This window comes from Protopterus annectens, chromosome 13.part0, assembly GCF_019279795.1.
Source record: "Protopterus annectens isolate FY-2018-M chromosome 13.part0, PAN1.0, whole genome shotgun sequence".
Lineage (NCBI taxonomy): Eukaryota > Metazoa > Chordata > Ceratodontiformes > Protopteridae > Protopterus > Protopterus annectens.
Window position 1 is genome coordinate 798,101,026 of NC_056747.1, and position 14,291 is coordinate 798,115,316.

Here is a 14,291-nt window from a genome sequence, read left to right on the forward strand (position 1 = left end):
CTTTGGAGTCAGCTACCTTCCCTGATTTAGACATTTAAGCCAGAGGCATGCAGGAGGCCTTTGAGATATCATCTGTTTAGGACACTGTATTTTGATCTTACCAAAGCCATGTCATCTGCCTTCGTTTTCCATTTTTAAATGGGGAAGTTTAAATTGAATTTTTTAATTTATTATTTGCTGTGCTGAATATCTGATGATGAATTCTAAAACTCAGTATAGGTTATTGTTTTTTAAAGAACATGCCTAGGTTTCAGCATTTGCATACTTTAAAATAAAATAAATATTCATCTTCCCCAACAACTGATGCATTTCTAATTTCCTCCTACCAACAAATGTTGGCTTGCTGTAAGCCTTTGTTAGCCCAATGTTGAGAGGTATGAAAAATATGTTTCTGCTTCTCTGGACATGCTGAACTGGGGAACAGAAGACCATTAAAAGGAATACATAATAATAAACCCATCAAACTAGCCCTCCCCAGACCAGTGTTTTTTTTTTTTTGTTTTGTTTTTTTTTTTTAATGTACTCTGTTCCAACAGACATAAGGTGTTTTCTATTTCCAGGCAGTGCACAGAACCTCCAAACCTCACAGGAAAGGATAAAGTCCCCCAGTGATTGGAGGTCTACTAACCAGCTAGAAAGCACCAAAATGCTGAGAAGCTGCTAACAAGTAACTTACTACAAGGATTTTTCACATTGGTCTGCTTGTGAGAAACAGAAAGTGAGGACAGTAGAGGATATTTACAGACAGATTTTGGGGACATGAACAAATGCAAGATTCCTGAGCCCTAACTCCTACACGTTGCCCATATGGAACAAAAGCAGCTTGTTAAGGTTGCCACAATAAAAGGAAACTACTGACCAGTGAAACCTAACTCTATTCCCCTATGTGAGATGGAGCTTTACCTGTTATTCCTTGTATCAGTGGTGCATGTGACTGCTTCCAAGAGGTCAGTCTCCTGACTGGCAGGTTTCTATGTAGTAGTAACCCTAGAAGAGAGTGTATGAATTTGTCAAAGCTAGTTTTAGTGGAGCTGTGGACAGTAGAAATCCATGAACTAGACATGTGGCATGCACAGCATGACACTGAGCAAGCCACTTAACTAGACATTGCTCTGGGGAAAATGGGAACCTCATATTGTCTTTTTAATGGTCTCCAACTGGCTGGGGCTCACGTATTCCCCATCCCCAACGGAGTGAATAGTTTGGTTTGGTGGGTCCTGCTTTTAATAACTGAAAGGGAAAAACAAGATACTACTTTGTGCAGAGTATGCGTACAGAAACCGTAGCGGCAGTTAGGATTCGTTTATAGAAATTACAAAGCATTTTCTGAGAAGAAAAATATTTAATTGGAAAATACACAACGAATTGCTGTTTGTTTCTGATATTTATGCAATATTTTCCCTTCGTCAAACTGCAATTTCATATTCTTTTTTTACTATCCAAAATCAACCCGCGTCTCCTTCCTTGCGGTACATTTTCTATACAAAATAATTTCCATCTGACATGCGGGACCCACCCACAGCCCACGCTTTGTCCCGACCATCATTTATTTCACATTTGTAGCCATCATGTTATTATTTTAATAAATAACATTGACTGACAAAGTTTGACTAGCCACACATAACACATTTTTTGCTTAATCAAACAGTCCTTTTCTAACTTAATATGTCATCGCAGGGAAAAAAAGAAGCTGATATTAAAACCAGTAAAACGAAAAGGAACCACAGCTGCCAAGCAATTTAACATCAAATGTAGCAATCTCTATTTTTTTTGCGCAGTGTGACTACGTAAACCTCTGTTTTCATCTTCAACTCGGGGACGTCATTTAAACGCGCATACATTAGGCCATTAAATTTTTATGTTGCTTTTAATTGTTTTTATAATGGAAGGGTTAAATGCTGTTTGGGAGCTTGTTAATAAGTAGTTGTAGTTCTAGCTCTGTGTCATATATTCGTGTTTTAAAAGTGCACATTTAACATTGGTCGTTTAGCTTTGATCGTCACGTCTCAGGTATCAAGTTTGATTATTTTGGTCATAGTTTACCCATTTTAAGTTATTACTGAGCATCCGATCCTGTTTAGATGCATAGCTCTCAGATGTACCTTATTGTGAGCAGCGTTCCATACTTTAAGTCTTAACAACTACATACACCTTACTGCTCTACATTGACAGGGTCTATCACACATGCCTTGCTAAGAACTGTACACGGTATATGATTCTGAGTCGTATAAGTATAAAGTAACACATTTAACTATTCTGAGCGTTTCCTAGATTGTTTATAACTTGCATACGTTTCAACTGTCCCTGATTTTGACTTAATTTATAACAGCGTCCCTCTAATCCCTCCTAAAAGCGGTGACTTTTGGAGAAAGTGATGAATTTCACTTAATAAATATGACAATAATTACAGATATAGACTTATTTTATTTCAGAAAATGCATATTAACTTAATTCACATTATCTTAATCTGTCAATGTATCGAGTTAATAGCACCAATATTTTGAAACTGTCCCTGATTATTGTTCTCGGTTTGTCCCTGATTCTGTTGAAATTTGTCCCTGATTGGTTGAGAGCTATGTTATAAGCTTCCCACATTAGGTACTGTGTCATATTTTGGATATTGAAGGCCGAGAGCTAAGGTTAGACGCATATTATTAGATGCCACAGCTTTATATCTCCTAGACATCAATAATGAAACTGAATTTTAAAGGGAACACGTTTGTTTTCATTTCAGTCCATCTGAGTCATTGAAAGTGTGTCAGTGGAAGGATTGTAGGAAGGGTGTTGATAATTGGCAGCGTAAAGTATAACATGAGAGTCAGACCTTAGTGCAACCAGTTGCCAGTTTTGTAATTTAAATTATGAAATGAATAGAAAGAATGCTGAGTGAATGTACTCACCAGGAGCCTTCTACTCTAGTGAGTAGCCCCCATTACCTTTTTTTCCCCTCTTCTTTTAATTAAGGAAAAATAAACATGTTTAAATAAAAATATCTCTCTCTTCCTGGTCACAATACATTTCTGTGGCATTGATGCAGTCAGGCTTACACCACTAAAAGATGATATACAAATTTAATAAGGCATGTCCCAGCTTCAAACACATAAATGAAATTAAAAGGGTGTAAGCGAGCTAGCAAAGAAGATAACTGTGTCTGAAGTGATGTATTCCTGTTAACTAGCTGTTCTGTTAAAAGACAAAGATTCCAATGTGATTAATTTAGTAGACAAGTGCTTCTTTAATTGTGTATTCAAAATGGATACCATATGGAATACAGGGCAGTTATTTTATTTTTTATTTATTTTTGTGGGATAGTAACAGAAGGGTCGGTGTACAAGCCAGACATTTCTGCGTACTTCCTTGTTCAAGGATGTGCTTTCAGGGAGTAGAAAAAGCACTTCATTGTATCTTGTGTGCTATCTTATAATACAGCCATTTATCTTCCCATACTGTTTTAGATTGTGGCAGTACTATATTTTGCTAGGCATGCATTATTGCTACTCATGTGCATAGCATCTAGTTCTGCTGCTTTCTTTTATATGTTGCAATGGATGGAGGGTATCTCCTCAACCAACCAGGCAGTGATATGCAAGGATAGATGGAATTGCAGAGTCCTCTTGTAAAGGATAAAACAACATTTTATGTTATTTCTGGTAACATTTCCTATTTCTCTATTTGTTAACCATGTAATTCCATTGCCCTTTTCAGTGGCAAACCGTGAGCCTTGTTTGAGTAAGTGACTTGCTCAGAATTACATTATGTAAGATATTTTGTTGACCGAGGTGCATATCTAAGTCAAACCTAATTTCATTTGCTGCTTGGGAAAAAAAAATCCACAGTAAGACATAAACACTGAAAAATGCTGCATAACAACATGTACATGTACAAGAATTAAGAGTACCCTGCTGCAAAGATTGCCAAATCAGCAGGTGTATAACTGCTCTCATATATGGGTAGTGTAAGAAACTATATACATCACTAATGTGAGCAAATTAAAAATGTTGTCATTGTACTAATGTCAACTTATTCACACCTAGAGGTCCTTTTACCATATTTCCACGGGATACGCCTAGCTTTTTATGGTGCCATGACATTATTTGGAGTAACTTACCAATTAATGGTAGGAAACATCTGAAAAGATAGGTTGTGAGGAGCAAAGTGACACTAAGGTTGTCTAGGTTGCATTGCAGTGGAGAGAGAGATTAACTACTAATTATCATATTTTCTTATTTACAATAGTATCTTCAGAAGTGAGTGAACTATGTGTTATTGAGGGTCATTTTGCAAAATGTCATCGTTTGAAACAAAAATATGCACTGCTAGTATCAATGTATATATAATGGAGTACACTAGGGACATTGCTAGGTATTTGCTTATCATTGCTAAGGTATGTAATATTTCTGTAGTTTCATCAATATTAACAAATTTTAGCAACTTGACAGCTGTTGCACGGTATCAGCTATAAGTTAATGATGAAGATGAAGAAAACTGATATTGATACTTAAACTGTAAGTTGTTTAGCTTGAAAGAGAGAGTGTTGTTTACACTATTAATTGCATATGGGTATCATTTACACTGTAAATACCTAAAAAAGAGGCTAAAGATACATTTCTTGCTATCATATGAAAGTTAAAGTTGAATTAAACAAAGTGATGCTGATAACATGTGCCTAGTTGATACACTTTCCAAGATATTAAAAGTTATATTTGAAAATTTAGAGAAAAATACAAGTGTTGTTTTTTGTGTTATATTAACACAATAATGCCCACAAGTGCCTTCTTCCAGGCACAGGGGGTAATGTAATTATTTCACTAGTTCTGTAACGTTAACCCCTTGCTTACCAAAGCTGACATCTAGAAACAAAGTACTGAAACTTGAATGAAATATGAAACAGTAGTGTTGCTAACAACATTACATAATGAGAAATTATGTGAAACATTTAAAAGGTGTGTATTGTTTGGAATCTGACTCTGTTAATGAATGGTAATAAATCTGCTCCCTCACCAGAAAATTATGCTACAAAAAGTAGCCCAAAATGCAGTAATTAAAAGTTTGAATGTAACTAGGGCTGCTGAACATGATAATGTAACTAATCATGATGTCAAGATTCTGTTAGACATCTTGGTTGACCTCCTTGGTATTTGTTTAGTATTAGTTATAAGGAAGGTATTGGTCTGTCTGAATGGAAACTGCAATTGTTATGAGTGTGTGCAAGAACAAGGGATATCCTTCAGTAATAAACAACTATAGACTTATTAGCCTTCTACTGTATGTTGCTGAAATCACGCAGAGTTGAGTTTTGAAGAAGAAAGAAGATGGCCCACCAATTAACCCAGCTAGGTGTAATAAGTATGTTTCAGCATGTTTTCATACAAAATTAATCTACTGTTCCACAATGAGATCTGGTTTAGAATATATTTAACCCAGGCTTTTGACACAATAAATCATAATTTATTTATTATTAAATTAAGGAAATTTGGCTAGTCTTATAATGTGATCTTCAAAGGGATGTGGTTTAGAATAGATTTCACTCAGGCTTTTGACACAGGAAGTTATAATTTATTCATGATTAATAAGAAACATTTGCTAGGGTTATGAGTTGCTAAGATGGCTTTATAGTTGCGATAATAATAAAACTTGGGCTGTTGGAGCTGGTGGTCATGGATCTGAATTGTATCCTTTATTCAGAGGTGTACCACAAGGATCTCTTTGCAGTCCTGATCTGTTTAATTTGTATTTTCATTATATCATTTTTGGTTAAAATATTTTGCATTGTCTGTGATGATGATCAGAAACAGTGGTAAAGTTTTATTTCAGGATTTCTTTCACAGACTTCAAACTCTAGCCAGATTTAACCAGGTGGAAATATATGTGTTAAAGCAAAATTGATGACCTTTGCTGGTTCAAATGGTGGGTGCCGTGACAAACCGAAATGCTGCCAGCCCAGCTAGCTGGAACTTTGTAAATAATCATATGTCATTTCTGAATATTAATATGATATAGGCTTGTCTTATAAATGTAAGAGAACTATATGTTATTTGGATATTAAACTACTGGTGCAGAAGTGTGTGTTGAACTGTATGTTATGTAACCACAGTGTACTCTGCTGAAAAGAGCAGAAATGTGGATAAACTATATACATGTGCAGATGTGTGTTTTAATGGTAGAAGTTGGAGCATACAGACTTAACTTGCAAAACTTCAAGAAAATAAGTTGACATTGTTTACGACTGTGCTATAAAAGTTAGTTAATGCAAAGAGACAGGATGTCTAGAACTAGGAGGTTTTTCTATTGTCTGGAAACAGAAATAATTACTAAGTTTAAAATGTAAAAGTGTTTAACTGTTTTACAACTTCCAGTTCTAGGCAAACTTCTGAGAGATATGTACCTCTGACACAGAAATGCTAAATTCCAAATGTCTGTTAAGCCTGGGAACTGAAAGCAGGCGATAGTGATGCCACCCCAGCTAACCCAGCAGTAATGTGTATTATTAATTTCAGAACTATCTCAGAGAGTGAGTCTGTGCATTTTGTACTTGTCTTTGGATCTGACAACATCCTCTCTCATCAGCACTTGCCTTGCTAATAGTAAGTAACTAGATTACAGTGATTTCTCTTAGAGATAGGAAAATAGTACAATTAGTTTAGATGTTTTCTGTATTTATTTGAGACTATCCTGCAATGTTGTTTTAAAATATTTCCTGTGAGTCTGAACTCTGTAGTCACTGTGCTGAGTTATTGACTATTGTCTTGTTCTTTTATTAATTATTAAACATATTTAAACCTTTTAATTGTGTGTGGTTTGTTTAGAGATATTTAAGCTCTTCGAGTACTTGCATATGTATTTGGTGACACTGTATACGCCATTCCTAAATAGTCTTGGCCTTGGTCGCATTTACCATTTGGATAATAGTAACATTACACAGTAAAATTGGTCACCCTTTGGGAAGGGCCTTAAAGTAGCTGATACAGGGTTATGGTGGCAGTGCTAACTATCTTATGGTCTGGGCAGAAGGGGGCATAGCTATTAAACCTGTGCCAGCCTTTCCCAGGTGTGTGTTTGTGTATAAATCAAATCTCAAAATGTGTGTGTGTCAGCTACTTGGACAGGGACACGAAGCACTGGTTGGACAGAGAGAGTGCTGGGAGGACTTGGCTTGGAACCCTGGCTAAGGACTCAACTCTATAGCTGTGCCAGTGCAGAGTCTTATTGGGGATCTGAAGAAAGAGGGAGAAACCAGCCCCAGACTGACTGTGATCTCTGTGTGCTCGTAAAGGAAATTGCACTTTACTGTGTGTGTACTTGTCATCCTCCTAATGTGTATATCTCTCATTGGTGCTAGTAGTGAGGATTGAGGCTTCTTGATTAACTGGGCCAGTGCAGGGGTGTCACAGGTGCAGACACATTGTGAATGATAAATTAATATAAATATATCTGTTTTCAAAGATATAGACCTAATGGTGGGCAGTAAATTGACCTTTACTAACTCAGGCCTGGAAATGCAAAATGGAGGTGTAAGACTTTAGTCTGGCATCTCTGTTTGCTCTTAAAGGAAATTGCACTTTACTGTGTGTGCACTTGTCATCCTCCTAATGTGTACATCCCTCATTGGTGCTAGTAGTGAGGATTGAGACTCCATGATTACTGGGCCACTGCAGGGGCGTCACGGGTAAAGACACATTGTAAATGATAACTTAATAGAAATGTATCTGTTTTCAAAGATATAGACCTAATGGTGGGCAGTAAATTGACCTTTACTAACTCAGGCCTGGAAATGCAAAATGGGGGTGTAAGACTTTAGTCTGCCATCTTTTCTAATGGCTGTAGAGAGCTGCACTGGAAGCATACATTTTGAAAAGCGAATAACAGGCTTTTTAAACTCAGACTTCATCAGAAAGGTAGGAATGTACCTGTTTCCACTTGCTCTTGAAATTGCCTAGTAAATTATGCTATTTAAAGTATGCTTTTGTCTGAATTTTATTTTTTCAATATGTATGGCTGAACAGTTTTTATTGTGGTATACCCGTCACCTGCCTGCATTTGTGTTATACGTATCACCCTAATATTTTTTAAACAAAAAATATCTTTATTGAATTGTCTCTCATGACATAGGCAATCATATGTTTATATAAATGAAAACAAACTATATTGACGTATTTTCAGTTACAAACATTATACATCACATATAATTCTCTATACAGTTATCGTCAAATTGAACATCACATAGCTCATTAAATTTCTGCTTTTCCTTAAATCTCATTCCTCCTCCTCCAAAACATTATCCTGCACGTTTTATTCCCACAATTCCCATTTTTTCTATGTAATTTGCTCTTGCCTTTTTATAAAGATCCCACTTCCATTTTTTTTGTTTTTATTTCTGTTACTATATTCACTATTTCTAATATGATTTGTTGTTTAGACTTTGATTACCATTTTCTAATATTAAGTTGATTGTTTTCTCTGCTCATCTTTTTTTTTTTATATATATATCTGTGGTTTCCAGTGGCTTTCGTCAGGATGTTAAATTTCTGACAGCCCATAGTGATTGTTTTGTGGCAAGGAATATATTGTTGTTTCTGAGAGGTGGACTGGCTGCTTCTCTATTAGTTCTTTTGTTTTTTCTTCTCATTTTAACTAGCCTGGGCACCAGATGCCTGGCATCTTTTCTAAAGTCTACAGAGAGATGCACTAGAACCACTTGTGCTAAAAAGAGAATGACTGGATTTTTAAAATAAGACTTCATCTGAAAGGCAGGAAAGTACCTGTTTCCAGTGGGTGTTCAGTTTCTGAGGACAAATAGTGATTGCTCTGTGACAGGGAATGCATTGCTATTTATTCTGTGAGGTAAATGTTATTGGCTAAAGCCATGGCTGTTTTTCTGTTGGTTATTTTACTTTTGTTTCTCGGGTTTAACTGTGCTGAGCACCTCTTTACACAATGCTGTGTAACACTGCATTTCACAGACAGGTACAAACCTTACATATTGAACAACAGTAATTATATAATGTCTCCCTATTAATATTCGAAAACCTGCACGCTGATTGGCCAGCCCAACCAGCGTGCCCATTGTAAATCCCACAATATACCAACGGAAAAAGGTCCGGTACACCTGGACTTTTTTCCGTTGGCATAAACTGCCCCAAAACCTTTTTTTTTATACAAAGACATTATTTAAGAAATCTAAGTATTTTTTTTCTTAAATAATGTCATTGTATAATAGCAATAACCGATTCTGTGGTTGTGGTACATTGAAGATTTACCCACGGTTGCCTTTGTCTTTGCCCTCGTGATTAAACCACACCAACCGTGGGTAAATCTTCAATATACCACACCATGTTGTCAGTTATTGCTTAAATATAGCACCCTAAATTGTGATTATAAGCCAATTAGGGCAGACTATTACAACATACAGTTTTAGTGCTTTGTTCAAATTCTGCTATAAAATAATTTTAAGTAATTATAACAATATGTGCATTTTTTTTGTTAGACAATCTACTTCGAGTGATTTAATGTTGAATGTTATAAACCAGAGCTTTTCTCCTAAAGTTTATTATTTAACTAGTTTAAGAAATTATGACTAAAACAGCAGTTTTAGTACTAAATACAATTTACTCAATTAATTTATTTTTGTTGTATTAAATACTGTAAGTTAGGAACTATTATAGAGACCCTTTTCTCTTGTAATTTGAACTAAAATGGAGAGTCAGCAATGTAGTTTTACCTCGGTTGTCAGTCTCATTATACATAGTATATTTGGCAGTGTAACAATTGCCTGATACTCACAGATACTGACTTGACACTATCTGTTCATAGGCAGTTACTAGGCTAATGGCCCTAGAGCCCTTGCAATCTTAGCCATATTTATCCCGAGTTGCCCCAGTTGTCGGTGGTTAGGTGAGTAAGGTTTGCAGAGGTAAGGGTCTATGATAGTTAATAGTGACTTCCTCTCTTCAGTAGGGACATGGGCACCACCCCAGGACTGAATTTGCTGCCACCCATCCATTAATCTAGGTTGCATTTGAAGATGGTCCGAGAGGGGCTCTGTTTCACATGAACTGGAAGCTCGCTCCAGAGAAGTGGGAGTCTATGAGAGATACAAGTGTTTAATAAAACCTGAGGCCACCTTCTTACAATCAAACACATCCTGTGAGTAACACACACTAACACAGTATTCCACACAAACTCAGTCTAAGTTATTATGTACTAAGGCTGTCAAAAAGTCCTTTCCCAAGCATCCAAGGCCATTAAGAATAGGACTCATTGTAAACTAAACACTACAACACATACTGGTACAACTAAAGCTAAGAGTCACCATATGATATTATTCCAAATCCAGTATGCTCGGCACACACAAATAAAAATGCACTAGTGATTGGTGACTCCATAATCAAGCACAACAATTCTACTGTGTTGAGGCTGGATAAAAGCAGGGTGACAATAAGTTGTTTTTCAGGAGACAAGATAGCCGACATTTCAAGGATCTTCAAGCACCTTACACCAGACTAATAAGAGAATATGACATGGTCTTAATCTACATAGGGATAAATTATCTGACATGCAAACCACTGAGGGATATGCAGAAAGACATGTCAGAAATCTCCATGCATGCCACAAATGCAGGAAAGACCTTGGTATTGAACGGAATCCTTCTTTCACCAATAATGTTGTTGAAGTATAAAGAATGACTGATTTCAACAACTGGCTAAATAGCTGGTGTCATTATAGGAGGTTCCAGTATGTATCAGCATGAGATGAGTAGCTTGACAATTGAAACTGCTTTGGCAGGGATGGATTGGACTTCCCATTCCAAGGCTTTCAGGTGAAAGCCCTTGCTGCCTCCAGTTAATGGACCTCCTAACGTAACTAGAAAAACAAATTAAGCACAAGATCACGTCATGTTGGCTCTGCTCAATGCTAGGAGACATAAGTTATCGGACCTTGAGACTCTCTTACGTTTGGAACATATTCATGTGTGTTGTTACTGAAACTTGGTTTCCCTGTATACCTGTTTTTTTGCACATACCATGCCTTTAGACCCTTTGAAGACTGTAGTGCCATATCCAGATATGTTACAGACCACATTACCTTGAGGCAGATTCAAAGAAACCCCAAAACAGAACTTATTAAGATCCAAATCACAGAAAATAGGATCAATTATCAGATCATAGTGTGCTCCTGTATGCCCTCTGAAAATCATGTTACATTCCTAAATATTTTAGATGAACTTACTGTAAACAGAATCTCAATCATCCTGGGAGACTTTTAGTATCCAGTGATTAAACAGAAAATCTATACTTCATATTTTGGCCAACACTTCTTAGACGTCATAAACAATAATTCCCTGGACCAAATTGTCAAAAAATCCTCTCAAGGACAAAGTATTCTTGGACTGGTCCTTACAAACAGTATTTATATGTACTATTTCCATGGTATTCCCTTCACTGGTGAATGTGAAAAGCCATGGAACTTATCATAGTGGACCTGATTAATTCTGATAGCAAAATCTTATCAGACTTGACCTCCAGCAGTCTGGCTTTGTCAAGGATAGATCTTGTCTGATGAATCCGGTAAATTTCTTTGAGAGAATAACACAGTCAGTGGATAATGGACATTCTGTCCAAACAACATAGCTTAACCTTACCAAGGCATTTTTATACTATACCTCATGCCAATATAATAAACAAACTAAATGCATTCCAAATTGACCCCTATGTAGTTAGATGGATTGCAAATTGGTTGAAGGATAGAACTCACACAGTGAGATTGATAGGTGCTTCTTCAGAGAGCATGAAGGTGACCACTGGAGTTCATCAGGAATCTGTCTTGAGACCTCTGCTGTTTGTCATCAACTTTTCTGATCTCCAAATCGCAAAAGATCTCTTGTTACCCAGGTGTGTAGATTGTAAATGTGGTGCCATCCTCAAGTTTCCCTCTGACACACAGGCACTCCAGCAAGATGCTACATTTATTAATAACTATTGAAATAAAATTTGACTCAAATGAAGTGGCAAAAGGTGCAGTATTGTCACATTTGGTAAACAGCCCCTCTCTCAAGCTTATAGTATAGACAACATCAACTTAGAAATGAAGATGTGATTAGAGATCTTGGAACGTGGGTGGATAGTTCCATCTCATTTGACCATCATGTTGCAGCAATAGTTTGAAAGTTCTTTCACTTAGCGCAACTCACTGCAAAAGGTATGTCTACAAAATCAAAAGAAGTCCTTAGATCCTTGTATTCCACACTGATTTGGCCTATCATAGAATGCATTGCCCCCTTTGTACTCTATCTCACTAGATACAACCAGCAAGTGGAAAGACCACAGAGGTTCCTAAATAAAGATGTCAAGGTCTTAAAAAACTGATTTACTAAGAAAGTTCTATCCCTATATTTAGTGTCCTATAAACTCCTTGGGTGTGCCTCACTTATCAGGCCATAAAGGATCCAACAGTACAATACCTGTTATACCTTCATAAATTATAAAAAATAAACCAGAATATGCAGCCAAATGGAATGTAAAGTAAAAATATAAATATACCTTCATAAATCAAACAGTGCTACAAATACTAGGACTAGAAATCTAAATCTCCTTAAACAAATAGACAAAACAAAGTAGAGTGATAAATATTTCATGCAACATCTACCCCTTCTCTGGAAGAAACTTCATTTCCAAATTAAGCAGTGTGGTTCACTGTCTTCCCTTAACTAGAAGCTAAATAATTGGGTGGGCATTCATAAATTCACACCTGATATGACCAACCTGTCCCTCCTTGAAAAGGGAAGTAAGACCTACAGTGAATACTGCAAAGGTGGTAATCACTTCCTGGCCTAATTACAGGCAGTCCCTGAGTTAAGGACGAGATCCGTTTTTAGTCTGTCCTTAAGTCAAATTTGTAAGTAAGTTGAAACACATACATATGGTTCTTATTAAATGTCACTTAGTCAAATGTTTGCCTCAGTCTAGTAATTTTTTTTACTTTTCTTTGCATAGAAAACACTTTAAAACCACTTCCAAACAAACAAAAATCTTAAACATAATACTGTAACCATGCTTCCTTACTTCCTATCAACAAAGCTGGTTTAAGACATCTTGTTATTAAATACAGTGTTTATGAGGACTTTTTCACACACACACACACACACACACACACACACACACACACACACACACACACACACAAACCATACCTCTCAACTGTACACATTTTCGCAGAATGTCCAGATTTTTGCCTCATATTTTTCGTCCATTTTTCATAAAATAAAAAGGAGTGGCAAATCATTAACTAAAGTTAGAAAATAATGACAGGCTTTTGAGTTTCAGAATTCATACCCTTCAGAAAATTCATGCTAATGCAAAACCTGTTATTCGATCAATTTTCTAAGTTTGTAAGAGGAATATTTATTAAAATTGTCCCTATTTTTGGGCATTTGTCTCACTTTTATTTATGGCTTTGTCCAGTCACACTCTTAACCCTACTTTACCTATTCCATAACTAACCCCCTCCCCTTATGCAACCACCCACCTCTTAACTGCTACCAGGGGATCACTCCCTCACTCTCACTCTTCACTTTCTCTGTCATACACACAGTGACTTCCTCATTCATACCTGCATTCACTCACACATCAGTCTCATCCTTCCGATCTCTCATACACACAGTCACTTCCACATTTATACCTGCATTCACTCACACATCGCTCTCACTCTTCCAGTCTCTCAAACACACAGTCCCTTCCACATTCATACCTGCATTCACTTGCACATTACTGTCACTCTCCTGATCTCTCACACACGGTCACTTCCTCATTCATACCTGCATTCACTTATACATCGCTCTCACCCTTCTGCTCTTTCATACACACAGTGACTTCCTCATTCATACCTGCATTCACTCATACATCACTCTCATCCTTCCGATCTCTCATACACACAGTCACTTCCTCATTCATACCTGAATTCACTCCCACATCACTGTCATTCTCCCGATCTCTCACACACAGTCACTTCCACATTCATACCTGCATTCACTCACACATCACTCTCACTCTTCCAGTCTCTCATACACACAGTCACTTTGACATTCATACATGCATTCACTCACACATCGCTGTCACTCTCCTGATCTGTCACACACAGTCACTTCCTCAGTCATAGCTGCATTCACTCACACATTGCTCTCACTCTCTCTCGATCTTTCTCTCGCACACACACACACAGATTTGGGCAGCTTTAACAATTTTAATTTTTTTCATGTTATTTCTGACATTGCGGCAGCCTGTTCGTATCTATGAGTT

General features: G+C 36.8%; 1 protein-coding gene across 2 annotated transcripts in view; it reads left to right on the top strand.

Moving 5' to 3' along the window:
• The first annotated feature begins 1,817 nt into the window (after nucleotides 1–1,817).
• Nucleotides 1,818–14,291, top strand: part of DHX40 (DEAH-box helicase 40) — an 866,160-nt gene continuing 853,686 nt past the window's right edge. For both annotated transcript variants that reach the window (XM_044054528.1, XM_044054529.1), the window contains exon 1: nucleotides 1,818–2,010. The gene's annotated coding sequence lies outside the window, so the exon portion shown is untranslated. The remainder of the gene's footprint in view (nucleotides 2,011–14,291) is intronic.